Source organism: Pteropus medius, unplaced genomic scaffold (genome assembly GCF_902729225.1).
Source record: "Pteropus medius unplaced genomic scaffold, Ma_sr-lr_union100, whole genome shotgun sequence".
NCBI lineage: Eukaryota > Metazoa > Chordata > Mammalia > Chiroptera > Pteropodidae > Pteropus > Pteropus medius.
This window is the reverse complement of record NW_024351730.1, coordinates 1301748-1327824: the sequence shown is the minus strand read 5'-3', so window position 1 is coordinate 1327824 and position 26077 is coordinate 1301748. Positions and strand designations below refer to the sequence as shown.

Genomic DNA, 26077 nt, shown 5'->3' with positions numbered 1-26077 from the left:
AACTTATTATGACATAATTTTGTTGGACTAAAATTAAGCTTCTCCTTGAAAATGTGATTATGGTTCTGACAGGCAGAATTACAGTTCTGAGATCCTTGTGAAACTCAGTTCTCCTTCCACTTCCCTGTATTTGAAACTTTCTTCATATAAAGCACCTGCTTTTGGCAGGGATCCTTGATTTTTGGTTTTCATTCTGCATCATTATTTTTCTTACTTGTCCTTGATAATTAAAATTATACAGCTGGATGCCACATTGACCGGAAACATAACTGTAAACCCACTTTTGATTAAGCAAGAAGTTGGGACTTGTTGCCTGGTTGCACATGAGATGGTGGAGGAAAGAGAAGAGTACCTGGTACCTGCAGTATTGGGTTTCAGATTTGGGTGAGAGTGCGTGGTGCCCTTCAAAATGTGGAACAAAAGAAGAAAAGTCGGTTTTGAGGGGATATGATTAGTTCAAGACAGGTTTCTAGCAGTATGGTGGACTGGGTACTCTAACACACTTCCCTCACTAAAGCATTGTGTTTTGGTTAAAGCGTTTTTTAGTGTACTTTTGGGATTATGGTCTAAGACATCTCCAAAGTCTTTTACTGCAGTCATATTAACCAACCATCAAAGTTGGGAGATCTGCATGTAAACAAATGCAAGATAGGTTGCCTCAAGAGCAAATGCTGATATTACCACTGTGGTTGCAGACTAAGCCTTGGGTCAGTGGCATGGTAGAAGAGCCTGCATTCTACTAGGACCTGTAAAAGAAGTTAAAGTGGCTCCCGGTAGATAGTACCTCTTGGCTTTGGGCAGAAACAAACACAAATACTTCCTGAGGAAAGCATCTCTACCTTAGACCTTAGGATTCTTCTAAGATCAACCAAATGTGAGTTCAGAATTACAGATCTCTAGTCCTACTAGAAAACAAGCCACCAGGAGTAAGAGTCACCAGATACAAATAGAAAACAACAGATTTGGAACCCTGAGGACTTTAGGTATTAAAATGATCTGATACAGAATATAAAGTAACTATATTTGAAATGTTTTAAGAAAAAAATATGTAATCTCAAGTAAGGGCAAATAGCATGAGATAAAAATTGACCAAATATATTATTCAGTCATGAAAAAGAAGGAAATCCTGCTGTTTGCAACAACGTGGATGTACCTTGAGGACATTATGCTAAGTGAAATAAGTCAGACAGAGAAAAACTATACTGTATGGTTTCACTTATTTGTGGAATCTAAAGAAAAAAATACTAAACTCATGGAATCAGAGAACAGATTGGTGGTTGCCAGTAGCAGGGCTTTTGGGAGTAGGGGAAACGGGCGAAGGTGGTCAAGGTACAAACTTCCAGTTATGAGATAAATGAGTTCTGGGACATAATGTTCAGTTCGGTGACCGTCGTTAACAGTACTATATTGTACAACTGAAAGCTGCTAAGAGAGTAGACTTTAAAAGTTCTCATCACAAGAAAAAAATTCTAACTATTTGAGGTGATCGATGTTAACTAAACTTTTTCTGGTGATCATTTCTCAATATATAGTACATATATCAAATTCTGTCATATACCTTATACTAATGCAATGTTATATGTCAATTATGTCTCAAATAAACAGAAGGGAAAAAGAATGTGTACAAGGGCACCATAAATCTAGGTGTGTTTCTTGTTTAAATATATTGACCAGGGCAGATTTGGGAAAAAACAAACAAACTAACAAAAACAAAACCTAAGGAAAAAATATGTGTTGAAATAAAAATTTAATAAATTAGATTGGAAACATCTGAAGAAGCAATTAACGAACTAGGAAAAAGTTTGAAGAAATTAACCAGAATGTAATATAGAAATATGAGATCTCTTGCGAGTCCCAGAAAGATAATAGAGCCAATGGAGGGAAGTAATATTTGAAGATCTACTGTATTAATAAATCCAGAGAGAGTTTATGAAGGATATAAATAACCAGTGTTCCTTAAACTCTATTAATTTACGGACAGATAAAGGAAGCACAACATATACCAAGAAAGGTAAATAAAAAGAGATCCACATCTAAAGATGAGAAAATTTCAATCCATCAAAATTAAAAAGATGATCATAAGAATCCCAGAAAGAAAAGATAGGTTGTTTCTCAAGGGAATAATGGACTGACAGCTAATTTTTCAATAGCAGTAATGGAAGTTGGCAAAATATCTTCAAAATGCTAAAAGAAAATACTGTCAATTGTATACCAACAAAACTGTAATTGAAGAAAAAGGCAAAATACAACTTTTCAAAAGTACTAAAACTTATCACAGCAGAATTTTACCAAGAAACTTCTTAAAGGATATACTTAAGAAGAGCGTGATTCTAGGAAGAACTGAGATGCCAGAAAGAATGATGAACAAAGAAGTTGGTAATCATGTAGATAAATCTTATGAATTAAAATTAAATAAAATTAAAAATTCAGTTCTTTTGTTATACTAGCCACATTTCAAGGTGCGTGTGGCTAATAGTTACTGTGTTGAACAATACAAATATGGAACATTTCCATCACTGAAGAAAGTTATATAGGACAGCACTGCTATAGAACAATGAGAAGGAAATACACTAATAATCTGCAGTTTATTGACTGTAAGATAATGTTGTTAGTACAAGCCACTGTTATAGAATGTGTAAAAACTTTTTAGGAAAACATTGCCAAGTATTTTTAAGAGGCCATTTTTTTTTATAAAATGCATCTCAATATTACTTGTGTGAAAATGTGAAGAAATACGCCTCTTAGAATGGATGCAGTATGGGGTTAGAGCGTCAATGGCATGGATGTCTAGAGTAGTTGAGAGAGAGGTCTGGCCTGGAGACAGCATGATGCATACTTGACATAAAGTACATACCAATAAATGTTGGATAAATGAATGGGTGATTTACTAGATGGCTGGATGGGAGTCATCAGAACACCCTGGTAGTTGGGCCTGGCAACGTGGTTGAAGTTACTGGAAAGGTTTGTATGCTGTATGAGGAGGGTCGAGATGAAGCCACTACGCACACCATGTATATTCTAGTGGTCATGTAGAAGAGGAAGCCTGCAAACGTGCTTTCAGGGAGGTGGGGAAGAACCAAAGAGAACTCAAGCAATCTGAGACTACAAGATGAGGAGGTTGCAGAGACAGTCAAGGTAAGGAATATGTATTCCTGAAATAAGTGTCATCTTGCCATATGTGATAGGCAAAGCATCGAAAATCACAGAGGTATCATGAAGGAGGTGGTATTTGGGCTGGACCTCGAAGGACGAACAATTGGCACATCAGAGTAGTAGGGTGGTGCAGTCTAGGCAGAAGGAGTAACACAAACAAAAGCATGACATTATGAAAAGATGTGAAGCCCTTGGCGGTAGTTCCTAATGGGCCAGACTTTACTGTGTCCATCTTCTTTCTAGGTAAAGATCTGGTGTTGATGAAGGAGCATATGTTCCCTAAGAGCAGAAGCATACATTTTGCTGACTTAAGTTGGAATGGAAGGTAATTAAAATAGCTGCAGCATGACCAAATACCTTCCCAGTGCTCTAAACAGGCTGTACTTTAATATGGATTTTACAACATTCTCTTAAATTACAGAATTTATTGCTGAATTTTGAGATTTAAGTTCTGTATTAAAAACTTTAATGACTATGATGTATTAAAAGAAGTAGTCATATGACATCCTTAGACTAGAGAGTGGAAAAGAGACTTAGCTTGCTAAAGTTCACCAGATCAGAGTGCTAAGAAACTATGGGGCAGATAAGACTTGGGTTAAAATCCCAGGTCCTTGGTTTAAAAGCTATGTAACATCAGTCAAGTTATTTGACTTCTTCATGCCTCAAGTTTTTCCATTTAAAAATAGGCATAATATGTGGTACATATATACAATGGAATATTACTCAGCCATAAGAAGAGATGAAATACTGCCATTTGCGACAACATGGATTGACCTCGAGATAATCATGCTAAGCGAAATAAGCCAGACAGAATAAGTTGAAAATCACATGATATCACTTATATGTGGGATATAAACCTAAAAGTAACAAATGAACAGGACAAACAAACAAAGACTTATGGTCATGGACAATAGACTAGTGGTTACCAGAGTTTAGTGGGGAGGGAAGAAGGGAGAGGTAGACAGGGTAAAGGGGATCAAATATGTGGTAACAGAAAGAAATCTAACTATGGGAGGTGAACACACAGTGTAAACATATATGCCTTACTGTTAAAGTGTACAGCTGAAACGTATTGGATTTTGTTAACCAGTGTCACCATAATAAACAAACAAATAAATAATACATTTAAAATTTGAAAAAAAAATCTAACTATGGGTGGTGAACACACAATGCAGTGTATATATATGCTTTACTGTTGAATTGTACATCTGAAACTTACTGGATTTCATTAACCAGTGTCACCATAGTAAAACATAAATTAAAAAAATAGGCATAACAATAGTTCCTATTTTAGAATGGACATGAGAATTAATGAAAAGCCCTTAGCAAAAACAATTACCCATTATTATAAGTATTCTGGTATTTTTTAAAAAAGGAAATACAATAAAACTATTTATTCCCAATAATAAATTGGAAATTTATATCTAACCATGTCTGTGCATCAGCATCATTTGTGGACAGTTAACAAAATAAAGATTGCCAGATCCTATCCCAGACCTAGTATTCGGAGTACTTGGGCTTTGAACTTTACATTTTTTTGAGGGCACCCCAGGTTTGGGAACCCTTGCTCTGGAGTTGAGTAGCATTTGGTCAGTTTTACGTAGATATTTACTTGCTTCCTTGCTATACAGTATTCTGAACATTGGCCCTTAATATTTATCGAGTATGTAAACTTCTAGGTTATTAATCCTGATAACTGTGGGTCTTCACTCCTATACCTTCTTTTCTCTTTCTCTCCCCATTCCTCTTTCCCTTCCCCTCCATTCCATATTGAACTTTTAGATAGTCAGGTTGACTCTGCTTCGGACAGCCTGGTTCTGAGGCCTTTTTTTTTCCCCTTAAATAAAAATATTTTAAAAGAGACTTTGCTAAGGCAGACATTTGGCATGTTAAAATTGAACTTCAGTTTAGTTTCTAAAATAAATAATTCAACTTTTTTTATCCTTAAAAAAATGATTACAGGAAATGCTTCTAAAATAACTGATATTCCCCTTGTTAAAACTGTGGTTGTTATTGGCTAGATTCCAGCATGTGTTCTTTTTCCTTGGGGTATGGGAGGAGAGAACAGTATGGGAGGAGTATTCTATTCCTTGCCAACACATACACAAATCATAATGCTTCAAATTTAAGAGCAGTTTTTATATGATGGCAGTTTTATTTGGTATATTGTAAAATATGGCCTAGAGATTAAGAACGAAATATTTTCTATGTTTAGATCCATTAGAATATTCCTTTTAACTTTCGTGTGTGGATATTTTGGTTAACAAAAAACAAAAAAACAAAAAACCTTTGTATTGCAGCAGAAGTAGCCTTGCTGCTTAAATCTATTTAGTTCATGTATTTTACATTTCACATGGATGAAGAATGACTGAAATGTCAGTTTCGTTAGGGCAGGGATTTTGCTCAGTGCTAAATCCCCAGCTCCTAGAATGGTTCCTGACACATAGCGAGTGTACAGCGAAAGCTGTACTAACAATAAAACAACAACAACAACAACAACAACAACAACAAAACAATTAAAAAATGGGCAGAGGACCTAAACAGACACTTCTTCCAAGAAGACATACAGATGGCCAACAGACATATGAAAGGATGCTGAACTTCACTAGCTTTTAGGGAAATGCAAATCAAAACCACAATGAGATACAACCTCACACCTGTTAGAATGGCTATCAACAACAGGACAAGTAATAAGTGTTGGAGAGGTTGTGGGGGAAAAAAGGAACCCTCATACTCTGCTAGTGGGAATGGAAATTGGTACAGCCACTACGGGAAATAGTACAGATGTTCCTCAAAAAACTAAGAATAGTATTATCACATGACCCAACAATCCCTCTTCTGGGTATTTACCCAAAAAACTGAAAACATTTATCCACAAAGATATATGCACACTGATGTTTATAGTAGCATTATTCATAGTGGCCAGGACATGGAAGCAACCGAACTATCCTAAGATAGATAAATAGATAAAGAAGATGTGGCACATATATACAATGGAACATTACTCAACCATAACAAAAGATGAAATACTGCTATTTACAACAACATGGTTGGATCTTGAGACAATTTTGCTAAGCCAAATAAATCAGAAAAATTTGAAAACCATTTGATTTCACTCATATGTCGGATATAAAACTGAAAGCAACAAACAAATATGACAGAGACCCATGGACACAGATAGTGGATTAGTGATTACCAGAGGGAAGGGGGAAGGGGAAGGTAGATAGAGGTACAAGGGGTCAAATATTTGGTGATGGAAGGAAATTAACTTTGAGTAGTGAACATGACATATTGCTGAATTGTACACTTGAAACTATTTTGATTTTATTAACCAATGTCACCTCAATAATTTTAATTATAAAAATATTATTAAAAGATTTTTAAATACTGTACTAAATGAATAAGCTAACAATTAGACAACCAAAGCTAAAAACTATATATATTACTTTTTACTAAGAAACTTCTTCAAGGGCTCGTAAAAGTAACAATACCTGATGTTTGTCAGGTATTCAAATTAAAGGCTTCCTATATGGTTCCATAGCACCCTGTGCTTCTTAAAAATTACACCGCATCCCTTAACCTAGGTCCTTATGGTTGTATCTACAGTGCCTTAAAAATATCTATACTGCTTTTATATTTGGTTTCATTGGTTAATAGTTCCTTAACTTGGCTCATAGTATCATCTCAGTTTTGCAAATAATGGAACAAAGGTTAAAGAGAATACGTTAGTTGTTCCAGAAAGCATTGGGTCATAAGTAGCAGGGCTGGGACTATAACTTCTAAATATGCTAATTTCTTCATCCCTTGTTCTTTCCAGAACAGTCTTTAAAACATTGATAAGCATAAATTTATCTGCCCCCCATCCCCCACACCCAGTTAAAATTCTCTTTACTTGAGAGTATAAGAGGGAAGTTGCTATGTGAAACCTTTTCCTAACTGCCATAATGTCTTCCTTCATCAGCCACAAACTTTGTTGGGTGCCAGTTTGTGTTATTCTTTTCAGTTGCCTGTGATGGGTAGCTATGGTAGATTTTTTTGGTGGGGGTGGGGAAGGAGACTAGCCATCATTATTTCATAGAATTTATATTCTCCCAAACATTTTAAGATGTAAATTTGTTGATACTGTGAATCTAAGTTTTTAAAATCAAGTTTCCAAAGCTGTGAGAGGAACGTTCTTAAACATATTTTTGCTGGTCCTCCTGGTCATTTTGGGATAGAAATTTTAGAGGTGTCAAATTGGCTTGGCAGATATTTCTGGAATCAGGCTTAAGACAGAGAAACCTTGCTGTGACATTAGAATAGAAAAAATAAAATGCTGGCCAAACATTTAAGATTCTCATATGGTGGCAATATCTGGGCATACATTTTGCCAAGGGCAAAAATCAATCAACACACATCCAAGGTTCCAAATAAGACAGGATATTAAAATCTATGAATCTGATCTAAGTTGAATTTCTTTTTAGTCTCTATTGAGAAAGATAATTTGGTGACTTCAGCAGGATTGTACCCAATTCGATTAGTAGGTCAGGGTTCATTCTCCCAGACTGCTAGTTTTAAACTTGCTGCCATTACCTTACAAATGACTTTAAAGAGTTACTTGAACAGTGCTCACCACAAAGCTTTGATTTCATCATGAAATAGCAACAAGAATCTAATTCCTTGTGCCCATGGTAGACATTGACCTTTAGTATTAGAACTGAGGCATAGATGGGAATAAACTGCTGTTAATGGTCTTTCCTTGAGGATCAAGCCATGGGAATATATACGGACTTGAGGAGTAGTTTGGGGTGGAAAAAAAAAACATTTTATTTTCTCATCGGGTGCCTGACTTCTCAGATGAGCCATTGTGTTTGTTCTGGCTCTTATAAAGCAAGATCACATCACCCCTCGATGCAGCTTTTTTTATTAGTAGCTTCACAGTTCATGCCTTTGTTGTTCTGTTGCACAGTAGGGAAAGGGTGACGATAAGTGAGCTCAATAAAGGCTTTTCAGGGAGCGTTTCTGAGTTTGTCATTGCCATCTGTCCTTTTCTCTTGTTTTCAGGCTGTTCACATTTTGTGAGACTCTTAGTTTTCTGATTGGTGTGGCATGGACAGTGTATGTAAATACAAAGAAAGAAGTGGAGGTGAGTAATATTTCTAATAAATCATTTAGAAGAAAGAAAAATCCTGCTCACTCTGTAAGGTCACATCAGATATAAGATATGAAGCATTTGGATTATTTTGGTTTAGTTCTTAGTGACTTGTTTTCTTAATTTTTGAAATCATAATGTCTCTCACCTAAAACTTGGGCCCTTTTGGAAGGAAGAGACCAGGACTTGATGCCAGTAAATCACTTATTTCCAACACTGGGCTGAGTGTGCATCCTACTTATCTCTTACAGGTGGCTTGGTGCAAGTATAGTATTATCTTGTCAAAAATCTTTTGTCCTGCTTTGAGCAGTGGGAATGTACTGTTATCAATGGAGCAACTCCTAGGACCAGAAAGCTTTCAGCGTGATAGGCAGTTTCTGTTCGGGACACCTGCTGCCCGAGCACACTGCCCCCGTTGTTTCTCCTACTGAATGTGTCCTGGGCGGTCTTTTTTAGCCTGTAGTTGAGTCTTGGCCTTTTTCCTGCATGCATTTCATTTTTGGTGGAACAAATTTCTGTCTTGTTTTGCAGGTTTTGCTGATATGAATTTAACATATGAGGATAGTTCATACAAACTCGTATTTCAAAGAGTGCGTGTTGAGATGTTGTGGTGTTTGAAAGAGCACTTGGTCAAAGTGGAAGCAGGTGATCTGGACTGTCATCCTTGCTCTGCTGGCTGTGTGGCCTCTGGAAAAATATTTGACTTCTCTCAGCATCAGTGTCTGGGGATGGGGGTGGGCTTGGGCTTCTTGGAATGCTGGATTTTTAAGTCTCCCAGTGCTAAGATTCCACCATTGTGTTTTATGTTTTCTGAGATGCTGAGTCGCAGAAAGTGGGGTATACCAATGTTTACTGAAGGCTGTACTCCCGTGAAGTTGTAGGTAACACCAAGGAGGCACTTTCTAATTAAACGACATTTATATGGCATGGCCAGCAATAGAGAAGTTTGGGCATGTTAGTTAGGGAGGGAAATAACCGTGGTCTTCTTGTCTCTTTATGGCAAGTTAGCAGAATAAGAAAAAGGTTTTCTTACTTCTAGGAAAGTACTGTTGTTAGCCTTGGAAGTGTTATTGGACACTTGGGTTTTGAACTTCTAAATTAAGAATTACTGAGCTCAGATAAACAAAAACTTCTTAATTTATTAGCTCTTATTGTTCGGATCAGAGGAAGCCCACAGATCAGGCTAATATAGTATCATATCCCATTTCTGATTTGTATTCCCATACTATTTAATAAAAACCTTATTTAAAAATATTCTAATACTACAAGCAATACATATTAATTGTAGAAAATTTGGAAACACCAAGAAGGAAATACAAATATCCTCTAATTCCATGACCCAGAAAGAGTTATTGTTCATACTTTTGTGCCTTTAGATTATACACACTCAGTTTGTAGAACAAAACTGGGATTATACCATACATGTATAACTTGGTATCTTGCTTTTTTTTCCCTGCTGTGTTCCTTTTGAGATGATTTTTGGGACTTAGTTTCCAAATGAAGGTAGAGGATAAATGTAATATTATGGTTGGCACACTTGTGACAGGGTCTGTTTTGACTTAAGAAATAGAATTATGGACCCAGTATCTGAAAATAACATTTGTCCTGTTCTCTCTTGAATATGATTTCAATATTTAGCATGTATTGATGTTGTCATAGTTATCACTGTAACTAACAGATGAAGACTTCCTAGTCTGTTAGCTCTTAATTGTTCACTAATTGCTTTTATAAGATTCTCTCATTTTACATTTCTGCCAATATTGCTAGGTGCAACATTAATGACCATACATTGCTTTAACACTGTCTCTGGATGCCATGATTCTTCAAGTTGAAACATGATAGCTACTGTGAGCCAGGCCACAGGTTTGGCATGAAGTAGGATATTTAAGAGATTCCTTTTGCTCAAATATATTATACTTTTGATGATATTTATGATTGATGTGTTGAATATTGGTTTCATATATCATTTTCCTTTATTATGAAATGAAAAATGATTAGTTTTCTTTTGGATGATTTAGCCTATACATATTTCTGTTGCATCATTCACTTTGCCTTGGAAATACATTCTAAATTCTGAATCACATTGGAATTTTTTATGACCTTTTCCTTATGTGTCTTTTGGTGGTACCCTTTGAAGTCCTGAAATGTTTTTTATATTTGATTGAGATTAAATCTGGGTTTCATTTTACTTTTTAAAAAACATATTGAGCAAGTTAATTTTCTGTTCAAGTTCCTAAGGGGAATGGTTCCAGCCCTCTGTGTCCCAAGAATTCAGACTGAGCCTTGCCAGAACATTCCTGTGGTTTTCCACAGGGCAGATCAGTGTGTTCATGAAATTTTAGTTGTAGCTTGTGTTTTCTGTGGTTAATTAAAACATCTGGCTTTTAAATTTTCCACAAACAGAGCATAATTGTTTGGCCAAACCTTTTCAATAATGATTAAATACTTCAATCCTACCCTCAGAATAGCCCAGCCTTGTCTTTAAGATACCTTATAAGCTATTGTTTCTGTTCATTAATGATTTTAAATATATGAGAGATGTTTAGAGTCATTCTACCAAACATACACTCTTGAGAGAGAGAGAGAGAGAGAGAGTTTGTGAAGCTGAATCCCTATAATGGCTTCTGGCCTTTGCCCCCTCCAGGTTAGAGCTGCTGTGGGTGAGCTGCAGTGATCCGTAGCCAAGCATGCTGTGGTCGGATCTGCCCAGCCGTGGAACAGAAACATTTGCTGGATGGAAAATCCATAAAAGAAAGCTGCTGTGAAAGCCTGAGACAGACCATAACTTAAGCAAAATCAGGTTGGTATAAGATAAGAGAGGCTGGATAAAGTGAATTGGCTTCAAAAGGAAAAAGTTGCTTTGTTTATTCCATAAAGTATTTTTGAGACAATCCCAAATAATCATTTCAGTTGTACGAGAGAGTCCTAGCATCATATAAATGGCAGATATAGCCTAACAAACTTCTGTGTACAGTGTGTTGTTGTCTTCCTCTTTTTCTCTCCCGTCTTCCTTTCCTCTGTCCCACACTCTTCTCTTCTTGGAGAAGAGAGGAAGAAGATCTCAATCACAAATGTATATGAAGCCACAACAAGAGGCGACTCACAGCAACCTTGATGGTATTGGTTTTATTCTGGAGAAAAAGCAGTGTCTGAGAAAGCACAAACTGGCATTGGTACTTTCAGGGACTTGCTCTCGTTTGTGTTTTCAGACTGTGAAGTGTGGACCGTGGAAACCTGACATTTTTTGGGGGTGGAGGTGGAGGATGAGGTGGGGAGGCTAGGGGATATTTTGTGCTCCTTTGCATGGCAAGTTTTTCTTTTATCTACCCCCAAACAAAAGCTAGCAACACATTTGGTTTCAGCAGGGTGCTTTTGGCATGTCCTGAAAATAATAGGAATATAAATAAGTGCAAAATAGTCTTACTGTGGACCAGGGGAAATGAAACTGTATAAACAACCTCATGTGTGGCAATAAGGTGGAAAATAATTCATTTTGAAAAAGTATATTGTACAGGGACAGGCACTACAAACATTTTGTATTGGATATTCAGTGGGTAACTCGACATTATACATAATACAAAGAGGAGAGCGGGTCAGCAGTCTTGAGAACCTGTGAAGTAGTAAATGTCGACTCTGCCTACCCCACATCCTTTTCATACTTCTTTCAACAAATGACCCAGATTTTCCCTGGGCAGTCAATCACCCTTTCTTTGTTTTTAGGCTATGTAGTTAGAGGAGGTGACCTCGCTGTGTTATGGGCATGTGATATAAGCTTGGCTAGACAGGGTCACGTCACAAGGATCAGTTTATGGAGGAGCCTCAATATTTTCACTATTTGCAAAGAAGTTTTTTCTTTTTGTAGATTTGTTAAGCTGGAGCTGCTGGTGACTCTCTTTGCTACCACTTAGGGAAAGACTTTCTGAGAATGAAGTAACACGGAGGAAATCAGAGCAGGGAGATGAAGGAAATGAGATGGGGAGGGAGGAAGGGGCGTGCACACATACACAGACACACACACACAGAGACACACAAAGAGACACACACACTCACAGACACACACACACATGTCCTGGATTTTGCAGCACCTAAAGCTGGCAACTCCGGTTTCACTTTCCTGGCAGGTTAGCTAGTTAGTTTGAGTAACATGTCCATCACTTAACATGTACAAACATTTTGATTAGTTATGCTTTTTAGGTTGAGGTCTTAGGATGAAACGACTGTGACACAGTCCCTGTCTTCAGGAGCTCACAGGGGATAGGTCAGATCAATATTCAGCCAGCTGACAAATGTAAGTGTGAAAAATGTATCACTAGAAGAAAGAACTAAATTCTGTGGGAGGAGAAGACATGGCATTATGAGCACTGCTGCTTGCTGGAGAGACTAGCAGAGAGCTGTAGCTGTTATTTAACAAAGGAGAAATAGGATTTAGTCTTCGGGAACACTTAAAAAAATATATTTGATTCAATTACTTGCTTTTTGAGTCAGAAAGAAAGGGAGGCTTTCCAGAGTCTATATTTAAAAGAAATTGGAGATAAGGAAGATAATTTCAGAGCTTCATAGTATTGAATCTTGGTATTTACTGCAAACATAGTTGTTCAGGAGCACCCAAATGAGTGGTTATCAGAGAGCTGTCCAGAGTTTATTTTGACAGCACAAAGTAACAGCTGCTTTTCTCCCAAAACCTCTATTGGCTTTCTGTTCTAAGCAGAATTCTAAGTGTGTCGTGAATTTTAAAAATTTATTTCTTCTTCTTAATGTTAGACTTTATTATTATTATTTTTTATAATTGATACTGCTTTTTAAAAAAATTAATAAACTTTATTTGGGGAAGGGCAGTTTCAGGTTATAGAAAAATTGAGCAGAAAGTTTAGAGTTTGTATACCTATATATATACCTATTTGTATATATACCTCCCAACCCCCCACCCCCGTTTTCCCTATTATTAATATCTTGCATTAGTTTGGTGCATTCGTTAAAATTGTGAAGCCAGTATCAATATCAATTATTAATTAAAGTCCATAGTCTACATTAGATTAATTCTTTGTGTTGTACATTTTATGGGCTTTCACTAATATTTAATGATATGTATCTACCATTACAGTATCACACACAATACTTTCACTGCTCTGACAATCTCATGTTCTCAATATTCTTCTCTCCTTCCCTCTCCTTGAATTCCTGCAACTACTGATCTTTTTACTGTCACCATAGTTTTCCACAGTGTCATATAGGTGGAATCACTGAGATTGGCTTCTTTGACTTTGCAATATCCATTTAAAGTTCTTCCATGTTTTATCATGGCTTGATAGCTCTTTATAATGATGAATAATATTCTCTTGTTTGGATGTACCTCAGTTTATTTATCCTTTTACCTACTGCAGGGCATCTTGATTGCTTCTAAGTTTTAGCAGTTAAAAATGAAGCTGCTGTAAACATTCGTGTGCAGGTTTTTGTGTGGACATAAATTTTCAACTCCTTTGGGTAAATACCAAGGAATGTGATTGCTGGATTGTATATTAAGAGTATGTTTAGTTTTGTAAGACACTGCCAGCTGTTTTCTAAAGTGTCTGTACCATTTTACATTCCCACCAGAAAGGAATGAGAGTTGCGGTTTCTCTACATCTTCCCCAGCCTTTGGTATTGTCAGTGCTTGGGATTTTATCCATTCTAGTACATGTGCAGTGGTATCTCATTGAACTTTTTATTTGTAGTTACCTAGCGATGTATGATGTTGAGCATCTTTTCATATGCTTGTTTGCCACCTGTATATCTTCTTTGATGAGATGTCTGTTCAGATCTTGTGCCCATTTTTTAATTGGATTTTTCATTTTCTTATTGTTGAGTTTTAAGAGTTCTTCGTATATTTTGGATACCAATCCTTTATCAACTAGATCTTTTTGCAAATATTTTCTCCCAGTTCCGTGGATTGTCTTTTCATTCTCGTAAATTTTCTTTCTCACAACAGAAAATTTTAATTTTAGTGAAGTCCAACTTGTCAGTGAATTCTTTCATGCATTGTTGGTTTTGTATCTCAAAAGTCATTGCCAACCTAAGGTCATCTAATTTTCTCCTATGTTATCTTCTAGAAGTTTTGTAGTTTTACATTTTATTTTTAGATGTGTGATCTATTTTGAGTTAATTTTTGTGAAAGGTGTAAAGTCTTTGTCTACATCCATTTTTTTGTACATGGATGTCTGGTTATTCCAGCACCATTCTTTGAAATCATTATTCTTTTTTTGTTGAATGGCCTTTGCTTCTTTATAAAAGATTAGTTGACTATATTTGTATGGGTCTATTTCTGGGATCTCTGTTCTGCCCCATTGATCTGTTCTATTGATCTAGTATTTGTCTATTCTTTCACCAGTACCATACTGTCTTGATTACTGTAGCTTACAGTAAATCTTCCAGTCAGATATTGTGGGTCCTCTTACCTTGTTCTTCTCTTTCAATATTGTTTTGACTGTTCTGGGCTTTTTGCCTTGCAATATAAACTTTTGAATTAGTTTATCTATATTCACAAAATAACTTGCTGGGATTGTGTTGAGTCTATAGGTCAAGTTGGGAAGAACTGATATTTTGTCTTATTCATGTACATGGAATAACTATTTCTTTAGAACTTCTTTAATTTTATTCATCTGAGTTTTGTATTTTTCCTTATATGGGTCTTGTACATATTTTGTTAGATTTATATTTAAGTATTTCATTTATTTTGGTGCATATATATAGTATTGTATTTTAAAATTTAAATACCAATTGATTATTACTGGTGTATAAGAAAGCAAGTGACTTTTGTATATAAACTTTGTGTCCTGCAAATTTGCTATAATTGCTTATTAGTTCTAGGAGTTTTTGTTGTTGTTGATTCTTTGGTTATTTCTCTGTGGGATAACTCTGGGAATCTGCAGAGGTAGAAGAGAATTCAAATCAATCCAAATACATTTTCTATATTACTACATATATTACTTTAAATCAAAAATACTTTTTTTCTGATTTCACTTTTATGTGAAATCTAAAAAAAATAAATGAACAGACAAAACGAACAAACTCATAGATGCAGAGGACAAATGGACAGATGGAAGGGAGTTGGGAGCCAGCGAAAAAGGTAAAGGGAGTAAGAAGTACAAATGGGCAGTTACAGAATAGTCACAGGGATGTAAAGTACAACATAGGGAATATAGACAGTAGTGCTGCAGTAACTGTATATGGTGTCACATGGGTGCATGACTTAACAGGGGGCATCACTGTGGAAGTTACATAAATGTCTAATGACTGCTGTACACCTGAAACTAATATAATACTGAAATATCAACTTTAATTGAAAATATTTTTATAACTTTTTTAAATGCTTTTTTCATAAAAGTGGTAAGCATTTTTATGCCCATTATCCATTTGCATAAGGCAGATTAAATTAAAAGTTTTTTCATTACCTCTGTCTTTATCATTACCAATTACTACTGACTTAAAGATTGACAGGTTTCAAAAAATATATATTTCAATAATTTCAAGAATTTTCATTAATGGTTATATGATTTGGGTCTTTCATACCAAAAAAAAGCTTCATTTCACAAAACTTTAATTTTACTAAATCAAAAATTATGAATTACAGTGTCTTGGGTTTTGGGAACATAGTATGGTTTTATGTTTTATGAAAATTGGACATTTTTCATAATATAATTAAAATACTAGCTGTATTTTTATACTTGTGCTTTTTTTTGTCTGTATTGGTATGGTTCTTAATAAACTACTGTGCAGAAATGAATGTATTTATATAGGAAACATGGAAACTGTAAATTTGTATTTTTTTTAGTTACAACTGTAAAAATTACGAATGTATAAAGATGGAAAAGGAAGAAAAAAGTCAGTGCTTTATTGGGATGTTTAGATTCTAGTTGGCCATTTTCTTTAAAGTTATAATTTTGTTTGGGGACTGACTTTTATTTTTAATTCGAAAAAATATGTAAACTTGCTATTGGTTAAATTCAGTCATTTCTCCTCTCTAGCATATAACTGAAAGCTCATTTCTGCCACTGGGCTTTAATCGGGTATTCAAATCACACTATTAGATTTAGAACATGTTTTCTGGAGTTTCATTAGTAGGTCAGGCCATCCCTTCCAGTTCCCAGAGGGCTTAGTCCTCCAGGATGGCTTATCCGCTTCCTGCTCTTTCTTTGTAATCTTATTTCAACCTGGGAGACAGCTGGATGGGAACTGACATGTTTGTTACCTGGCCCCTTTGCTTTTCTTGGCAGTCTTTTGGCTGATAATGTCTCTTCGTAAAAATGCATCTACAGAGCAATGTGGAGTTATTCTTTTTATTCATTTAAAAGAAAAAGCCATAGATAAGCTTTCATTTGTATCTCTAGGATCCTGGACGTCGGTATCATGCATCTTTTAACCCAGTCACTCCTTTAAATCTTTTCTTTCTCTCTGGTGACCTTTTAAAAATCTTTGTGACCTATTTGCAGAATGATGAATGATCCTATGAGGAATGTAATATAATGTTCTATGAGGATTTGATCTTGTTGGTCTTGCTTTTCGTAGAAAGTTGAAACAAAATACAGCTGGGTGATAGTAACTGCTTAGCTGCCCTTTACTTTGAATAGAGTATTGTGCTGACAAAAGTTAGGGGTTCAGAATGATTGAGCTGTTTAAGTTCGAGTTGTTGTACAATTCCATTGTGAAGGCTTCAGCCTATTTATAATCATTTGGTTGCAGGTGAAGAAAAATCAGGTCAACTTAGTCACATTCAATGAGCCAATTCAAGAATAAAGAGAGTGTCTGGAACTTAGCTTTCATTAGGAGACACCATTTTTGTGTAAATATGTAATGACGATGTTTATGATAAATATATTAATAGAGTTTGGAACATTACATGTTTTTATTTTTTTCTTGTCTTTATATTTTTATTTGAAATAATCTTTGAAGTATTTTAGGTTTCCTTTAAAAGCCTTCAAAGATTTCATACTCAAATGACATATAATCAATTGTTATTTATTTTGATGTAGTTACTGAGCAAGCAGTAGTTTCTTAGTCCAGTAGTGACTTATAATGAATAAAACATTTAATTTGATTATGTTGTCCAACTAAAATCTATATTCATGACACAATAACTGTTCAGAACTTCTGAAATTTTCAAATTGATTACTATCTACTCAAATAAGATTGAACCTTAGCTTTATTCATAAATAAAAATAGTCTATTGGATGTTTTTACATAGTATCCCAACCCAGTAATTTATTTAAAAATGAATATCAGCTTCAGTCTAGCTTGACCTAAGAAATTGCTCTGTGCAATTCGCTAGTATACCCTTTTTAAGAATTAAAAGTTTTTCCTGCAATCATTGTATAGCCGAGGCCCTTTCAGGACAGATTTTAGAATCTTAGTAGCTGTTCCATGCTTGGTTTCATAAGGGTGAGTTTCTTGAAGACTTAAGGTGGAAAATAGTTTGTTAGCGCTGTGGCTTTTTTTGGGTGTCTGGTTAAAGCGTGACAGTGCCCAGGAAAGTAAGAGGGTAATTAGTGACTTTACCAAAGACTTATCTCAGAAGTAAGTCTAGAGTTCCAGCCATGACTTTAGGCCCTCGATGATTCTAAAATTGGATTTAAAATGACCGCTGATCTTGAGCAGGTGTTCATTTATGAGTGATAAGAGGTGCTGAATTAATTTTACTTAGCTCAGTGCAATTCAGTTAAATTCCAAGTTAACTTGTTAATAGTCCTCTATGGAAGCCAGAATATAAGCTCTTTTGCGAGAGTTAACATTTTATTGAGCATGTCCCATATGCTAAATGCTTAAGCACTTTTCAGCCTCTGATGGGTTGAGGGCGGGGCAAGGAACTTTATTCAATCTTCACATTAATCCTATGAGGAGACAGTATTACCCTGTTTTCTAGGTAAAGAATTTGAAGATTGGAAAGATCAAATGGTTTTATCCAAGTCTCACATCTACTAATTTAAATTTGAATCTGAACTTTTTCTCGAACTTAGTTATATACCGGTATAAAAAGCTCTGTCTATAAAGTGATTGACCTATAGAAAACTCTCTCTCTTTATATGTCTTTAATTAGTCTTATAATTAATGAGGTATTAACGGCCCACAGTAATATATGAATAGAATGCTTTGGAATTTTCAAGGAGAGAGTGCTAATGTAGATGTAGTTTAATCTAAAGAAGCGGCATTTTCTTATTTTTGATAAATAAATAGGAGATAGAAGGTTGTTAGCGAATGGGGTTTTCAAGCCTTTTTACCTGAGGAAAATACCTAATCAGACCTTCAGAGGTGGAAGTGAAAATGCCAGGAATGTTTGGGAGCCTGTCCCAGGTTTTACAGCCAAGGTATGTGGCCCAGCCTTGCACTCCACTGAGTTGCTGTGTTACCTAGGGGTGTCTAGTTGCTAGAGGAGGCAGACACTCCTAAGCAACTGCTTAGAAAAGGAAGGAGAAAGGATAGTCCTTCTGGACACTCCTGACTGTCTCCATCCCTACTCTACATTCCTTATTTGAGGACTCTGAGATTTCTTGTGCTTGACTGCCAAGCTCCCCAGCCTTTGACAGTGGGGAAGGTTCAACTCTGTAATGGTTTGAGACTCCCGTCTATCTACTGCTTTCCTGGTATTTTCAACTGCTGGTATTCTTTGTTAAGTACTGCTATGGTCTAAATGAATGTGTCCCCCCAAAAAAACATATGTTGAAATTCTAACTCTCAAAGATGATAGTATGAGGAGGTGATGACTTTGGGAGGTTCTTAAGTTGTGGGGTTAGAGCCCTCATGAGCGGGATTGGTGCCATATAAAAGAGGGTCCAGAGAGATCCCTAGGCCAGCTACGAACCAGAGAGGGTCCTCACCATAAGGTGACCATGCTGGCATCTTGATCTTGGACTTCCAACCTCCAGAGCTGCGAGGAATAAATTTCTGTTATTTATAAGCCACCCAGTCTATGGTATTGTGTTATAGCAGCCTAAGCGGACTAAAATAGACATCACTGGAGAGTAATTTGGCAATGTATTTCAAAACTTAAAATTGCCAGCAATTACATAAATAGGTTCACTTAAAACTATGCTAAGATATTTTATAAGTTATAGCATGTTTGTAAAGAATGAAATAGCCCTGTCTGTGTGCTGGTTTGGAATTATTTATAGATATGTATGTGCATGTATCTATAAAAAACAGAAAATGTTTTGCAGAATTATGTGAATACCGTTCCCTTTTGTATAAAATTTTTTAAAAAACATGTATGCTGGTATATACATTTTTTTTTTTCTTAAAAAGATATGAACTGTTAACATACTGGAATTTTTTTCTTTTCTGTGTTATTTGAGTTTTCTAACCATGTTCATTTATTTATTTTACTTTTAAAAAAGAATCAGGAGCTATCCGGATAGTATGATCATGGATCATTTTGCATCATTACATTGTAACATAGTTTGTAAAAGCTTACTGAGTGTTTTTAAGAACAATGTAAATTTTTTCCTAATGTTCATTTGTCAGTCTTTTTTGTCCTCTTTGCATGTGAGGACGTGGATAATTTTTTGTGAGAAGAGTAGTAAAGTATGCGCTAAGCCAGCAAACATTCCCTTGAAAGCTTATTAGTTAAAACATTGATTTGCGAAAAAGAAAGCAAAAAGACAGATATTTACCAAATGTGATTTGAAGGACAAAGAATCCCATCTTGCTGAAATATGTTTGTAAGTGTACCTTTATGCTCAGTTTGTTTATTTTAAATATGAGCTTTGGACTGAACTGTATTTGCTTTTCAGACCATAAGGCTAGAGGTAGCCTCAGAAGTCTCCAAAATCTTATTGCTAATCAGGAAAGCTGTTTGCTAAGAAAGGCCTGCCTGTTTGGACTAGAAGTAATGACTGATGCACAGATAAAACCAGTGTGCCTTTTAAATATCTTTTGACTTCTGTGTCCAGATTTTGCTTTCCTCTTAATTAAATACCCCAGACATGGGTCGTAGGTAAAGGAGATGACGCCCCTAAACTCTTCCAATAGCAACAACTACTTAACTCTTCGGCTTTTGATAGGCTTGTCTGGAAACTGTTGTATTTGGTCATAGTGTGAATGCTGAAATTAAATAATAGATAGAAAGATGACAATTTTTCTTCAGAATGTAAGCAGTGGTGGTGTAGAGAATAAATGCATTGTGCTGTCCCCTTATCTATGCATATTTCAATCTATAATAATTGATGTTTCATTTTCAAAAATCAACAAGCCATATAATTTTTCTAATCTCAAAAGAATTTTTGTTACTTCTCCTTTTTTCCTAAAATGGTTTGATAGCTCATCAGAATTAGTAATATGTATTTTTGGTGTTCCTTATATCTATTAATGGCAGGAATTATAACCCCCATATTTCAAGATATTTGACACCATAGTGTAGGACTTGTTATCTATTAGTATATTTGTGTAGGTGTGTAATCGATTATATATATTTATAATATAGAAAAGTCTGAAACAATACCATTGTCGCCGGATATCATGAATGACAAAAACGGAGTAGACTGGCGTAGGTGGAGGGCTTTGAAGCAGGTCTGCGCTCTGACGAGAGCTCCACTGAGAGCAGGTGCTGCTGCGACGGGAGCACTCTTCTGAACACAAATCCTGCTGCAGTTTGTAGGATGGAGAGAGGAGGGAATTGAGGATGGAGAGAACAAATTGGAGACTTTCACAGCGGTCTAGGAATGAGGAGAAGCGTCTAGGTTGGGGCTTTGTTATTATCTATTAAAAGGAAGAAATGTAGACCTGTGTCCAAGGTCCAGTCTGTCAGAAACATGTCCATTGTTGCCGCCTTGACCCAAGCCACCGTTCTTTCTTACCTGGGTTGTAAAGACCTCCTAAGTGCTTTCTTAATTCTGTCCTTGTCCTTCTGCACTGTATTCTCAATAGAGTGATTCTGTTATAAAAGTCAAGTCACACCGTGGCACTCCTCTGCTCAAAACTTGCAGTGACTTCTCTGTCCTCATAGTAGTAGATTAAGTCCCTATAATGGCCCAAAAGGCCCCATATGATGCCCCTCCTTTCCTCTCTCACCTCATCTCCTCATATTCTGCCCCCAGCTAATGCCATTCCATGTGCACTGGCCTCGAACACACTGGGCATGTTTCTGCCTCAAGGACTTAACCTTCCCTCTTCCTTCCTCCTGTATGCTGTTCCCCAGATGTCCATATGGCTTACTAATCAACATCCACCCAGGGTAGATGCTCGATAAATATTTGTTACATGAATGAATAAGTAGATTTCGGGAGTCACTTAATATTACTACATGTCATTCACTGGGGGGGCGGGTGGGGGGGGGGAGACAAGCCCAGCCCTAAGTGCATGGTCTTTGGGGAGACAGCAAGAAACAAAGTGTTTTGACTTAATACAGTGTGTTCAAAGTTCTGTGCAACACAAGTAAAAGAGCAAGTAATTCTTTCTATCTCAGCCAAGCCTACAATGTTGATTTAGACTTTCCAAGGCACACAGATGGGGGAAGACTTGATGACATTTCAGAGAGGGGAAGTGGTGTAAATGAGTGTGGAGGCAGGAGTGTGCACGGAGGTGTTCAAAGGCGAATATGTGTGCCTGTGAAGTCAGGAGGGTCTGTGTGGGTGGGGAGTGGTGACTGAAGACAAGCTAGAAATGGAAAGTGGGGCTGGGATGAAAGGGGCCTAGATGCACAGGAGTGTTGACTTCCCATATTTATTGAGCTCCTTCTATGTGCCAGGTATTGTGCTAGGTGCTTAGGATTCAGATGTGAGTAGCTCGTTGTTCCTGCTGTATGGGTTTCTTCTAGAGAGTATGTGGTGCTAGTGGAGAAGAAAAACAACTTGGACTGTGGTGGTGGGAATGGAGAGACCAGAAAGACTGAGGGGGGCCTCGGTGATTGTGTGGGTATAGGACTTAAAAATGTTACCTTTTGCTTATGATATTCCTGGTTATTCATATGATTTGAATAGAAGTCTTGATCTCTACAGTATTAGTTTTTAACCCATTTTGATATTAGGAGCAGGCAGTACAGATTAATACATGCAAAGACATGACTGCTGACATGAAAAGGCACACGTAAGAATGTGTTTACACTTTCCTTTCATTATGATGAATATCAAGTAAATAGCCTGATTTTTCCTCATGTTGGATCTTTGTTGCAATGCAGATTGTTTTTAAAATGTGGGCTGGCAGCTGGTACTTAGAAATCTTTTGGGTGTGACCTCGCCCCCAAAGACTTTTCTTTATGATTGGATTTGGTATGTAGTGAGGTATTTCATAAAGGCAGTGAAAATGATATGTTGCTTTTTTTTTTGGTAATCAACATCATAGTAGTGTTGGAATATTGTTGAATATAATGTCCTTTCATTATAAAAGAAAGATAGTTAATTTTCAAAAGAGTAAGAATTGAGTTAATAGTTTATTAAGTATACCTTCTGGCACTAGTAAGAATAAACGAACAGAGCCTTGCCATGGCAGTGGTTCCAGTAGAATAAAGGGCTGAATTGTATCTTCTCCAAATTCACATGCTAAAGTCCTAACTAACCCTCAGTACCTTAGAATGTGACTATATTTGGAGATAGGATTTTTAAAGAAGTATTAAGTTAAAATGAGGTCATTAAGGTGGGCCTTAATCCCATATGACTGGTGTCCTTGTAAGATAAGGAGATTTGGACACAGACATATAGTAGGAAGACCAGGTGAGGACACTGCAAGAAGTCAGCCATCTACAAGCCAAGGAGAGGGGCCTCATAAAAAAAAAAACAACCTGGCCGAAACCTTATATTGGCATCTTGATCTCGGATGTACAAATTGTTGTTTAAGCCACCCAGTCTGGTAGTTAGCTACTGCAGCCCTAGCTGACTAATACAAACAGAAGCCAAGGCTGTTCAGGGAAACGTCCTCTTGGTGACTTACTCCCTCACCTGGTTTCAGCATCAAGTCTCCCTGGACATCTGAAAGAGGGTAATTCAGTGGTACCCTGGGTCTTCCCAAAAAGAATGTATTTGTATGTTCACAGGATTGCCAGGCAGCTACAGTGGTGATTCCTTGGTTTAGTCATTCATTTCTGATCACTTTTATGTGAAACTGCATGCCTTGTCAGCATTTTCATTTCCTCAGAAACTCAGGAGTGTGAGATGAAGCAGAAGCATTTATCTTACAGCTTTCTATGATTCGATGCCTCAGCTTTCATTTATGTGGATAGTCCCATGATCAACAGAATGGAGGAGATTCCTGCAGAGACAGCGTGGCTTCGTGATGGCTGTCTTTGGTGCGAATTGGGCCATGTGTGTGAGAAGCCAGGGTTTCAAGCCAAGTCTGCTTTTTCAGGAGACTGTCCCTGAACACTTGGAATTTAAGTGAAGCTTAATTTAATCTCTTTTTCCAAGTAAATGTAGGGTGTGTTACAGTAGGAGTTGGAAAACTATTGACTTCCTTTGACCTTTTTGTTTGAATTTGATTTACTTGGAAATTCTTCAGGATGCAGAGCACTAGATATCTTTCAAAAAACTTAAAAATTTTTCACCTTACATTTCAGTAGATCTGCTTTCAAAATGGATAGGGCAAGTGTAGTCTGTAATTAATTAGGTTATATTAAGTTTTAGCTTTGTTCCATGTCTCCTAGGCTTGAAGAAAATGAGATGTATAAATGTTGAGAACTTTCCTCTTTTCTTTCTTGATCAGGTTTCTGGAACACCCAACATCAGGATATTTAAAACATCTGGAGACCTAAAATAAAGTGTTCCTATTCTTTACTGTGTATCTAGGGTCAAGTAGACATCTTTCATATTGATTAGACCTCTTTCCTATGTTTAGTCGACTCTTCTGAGTAATGCCATGAAGAGTTCTTCAAATTCCTTATTTTTACGTGTTGCTATTATGTAAGAGAAATGAGGCTATTATAATTGAGCAAAACTTAAAATATGCTTTAAGTTATGAAATAACATGTTTCAGTCATGCCATCTCTCAGCCTGGCCTTTTCAGCAAATTCTGTGGCTCATAGGGCAGATGACCCTGACTTCTAGCAGCACCTGTAATCAAAATAGTTCTCATTCCAGAGCCCACACAACAGGGCATGTTTGAAAGTACTTGAAAGCAAAGTGTAAGCAACATATTGTACACTTAATCATAAAACATTATGCTGGAATCTGCCTTGCCTCAAAGCCTGGGAAGCTATCCTCTTCTCTCTGATTTTGTTACAGTTCCCCTTTCTGAAAAAGTAAGAAGGACCAGTACAGATTTTTTTCACTAGGATGGAAAATGAACATACTTAGGTGAAGGAAAAGATGCTAACAGAACTTGTGTTTGAAATGATCAAATCTGGGTGGAAAGACAGTCTTAGAAGAATGAATTAGTAATGTTTATTTACCCAGTAATCTGTTTTTTCAGCTTATCATTCTTTAACAAATGCAGTTATTCCATGCTTAATTAATTGTAGATATCCAGCAGATTTCATGGGCTAGACATGTTTAATCTATAGAATGAAAGCCACCCTCAGAAATGATTTAAACCAGGGGTTAGTCAACTATAGCTCAGAGGCCAAATTCAGCCTGTGCCTGTTTTTATACAGTCCACAAGGATGGTTTTCACATTTTTAAGTAGTTGGGGAAAAAAATCAATAAAAGAATAATGTGTCACAACACCTGAAAATTATATGAAATTCATATTTCAGAGTCCATAAAATGTTATTGGAACATAGCTATGCTCATTCATTTATGTATTGCTTATGGTTGCTCTCATGTTGCAACAGTAGAGTTGAGTAGTTGTAACAGAGATTCTGTGGCCTGCAGAGTGTGTTACTGTCTGGCGCTTTATAGAAAATCTTTGCTGTCTTGGTTTAAACAATTGTTTAAATTTATTCATATTTTTGATCGTTTACCATGTACTCTGCTGGTTTTCATGTGCAGTGTGGAAAATCCTCACGTAGGATGGCACGTTATTCCATAAACTCATCCTTAAATTTAAACAGGACTATAACATCTTCAAAAGATGGCCACTGAATAATATCTTGTCATGGGAAATTTAGCTGCAGTCATTAAGAAAACAGACCAGCAGTTCTTTTTATTTTGCCCTAACAAAATTATTCATTTATTCAACAAATGTTTAGTGCGTGCTGACCAAATGCCGCCCACTGTTCCAGACAGTAGGGATGAGTGATGATTCTAAGAGACAAGGTCCCTGCTCTCTGGGACCATGCATTCTTGCAGAGGGAAATGGACTGTAAACCAGTATATAATATGTCAGCATAATAAGCACAGCAAAAAAGAAATCAAGGGAAGAGAGAGAGCTGGAGGCAAGAGAGGGCTGCTTAAGAGTTGGTGATGGGCAGGGGCCTCCTAGAGAAGTTACAGATGAGCAGGAATCAGTGATACGAAGACCCAAGAGGTGGCATTCTAGGTGGAGGGAACTGCAAGGGCAAAGGCCCTCAGCGGGGAGCCAACTTGGCATGTTTGAGAAATAACAAAGCTCCCTTGAGGCTAGAGCAGAGTGAACAAAAGGAAGAGTGATGCAGAGGTGAAGCAAAAAAAATATATAGGGTCAGAATGGGAGACAGGTTGTGAAGGGTACTACAGGTCAAAATAAGGACCTAAATATCCATATCTGAGAGATCTAACTTACGTTTTTAAAAGAATCACTTAAACAAGTGGGACTACATCAAACTAAAAAGCTTCTGCATAGCAAAGGAAACGAAACCATCAACAAAATGAAAAAGCAACCTACCTAATGGTAGAAAATATTCACAAATCATATATCAGATAAGTAGTTAATATAAAAAAAAATATAGATAACTCATACATTTCAATAGCAAAAAAAAAAAAAAAA

At 36.5% G+C, this 26077-nt stretch overlaps 1 protein-coding gene across 20 annotated transcripts in view; it reads left to right on the top strand.

Annotated features, from left to right (window-relative positions):
• The window catches only part of APBB2 (amyloid beta precursor protein binding family B member 2), a 336396-nt gene that overhangs the window by 55324 nt on the left and 254995 nt on the right, over positions 1 to 26077 (top strand). For 17 of the 20 annotated variants that reach the window (XM_039845051.1, XM_039845045.1, XM_039845042.1 and 14 more), the window contains exon 2: positions 10929 to 11084. The exons of 1 other annotated variant lie outside the window; for it this stretch is intronic. The gene's annotated coding sequence lies outside the window, so the exon portion shown is untranslated. Of the gene's footprint in view, positions 1 to 3022; positions 3136 to 10927; positions 11085 to 26077 lie in introns of those variants that run through there. 2 more of the 20 variants (XM_039845038.1, XM_039845052.1) reach the window with 2 other exon arrangements.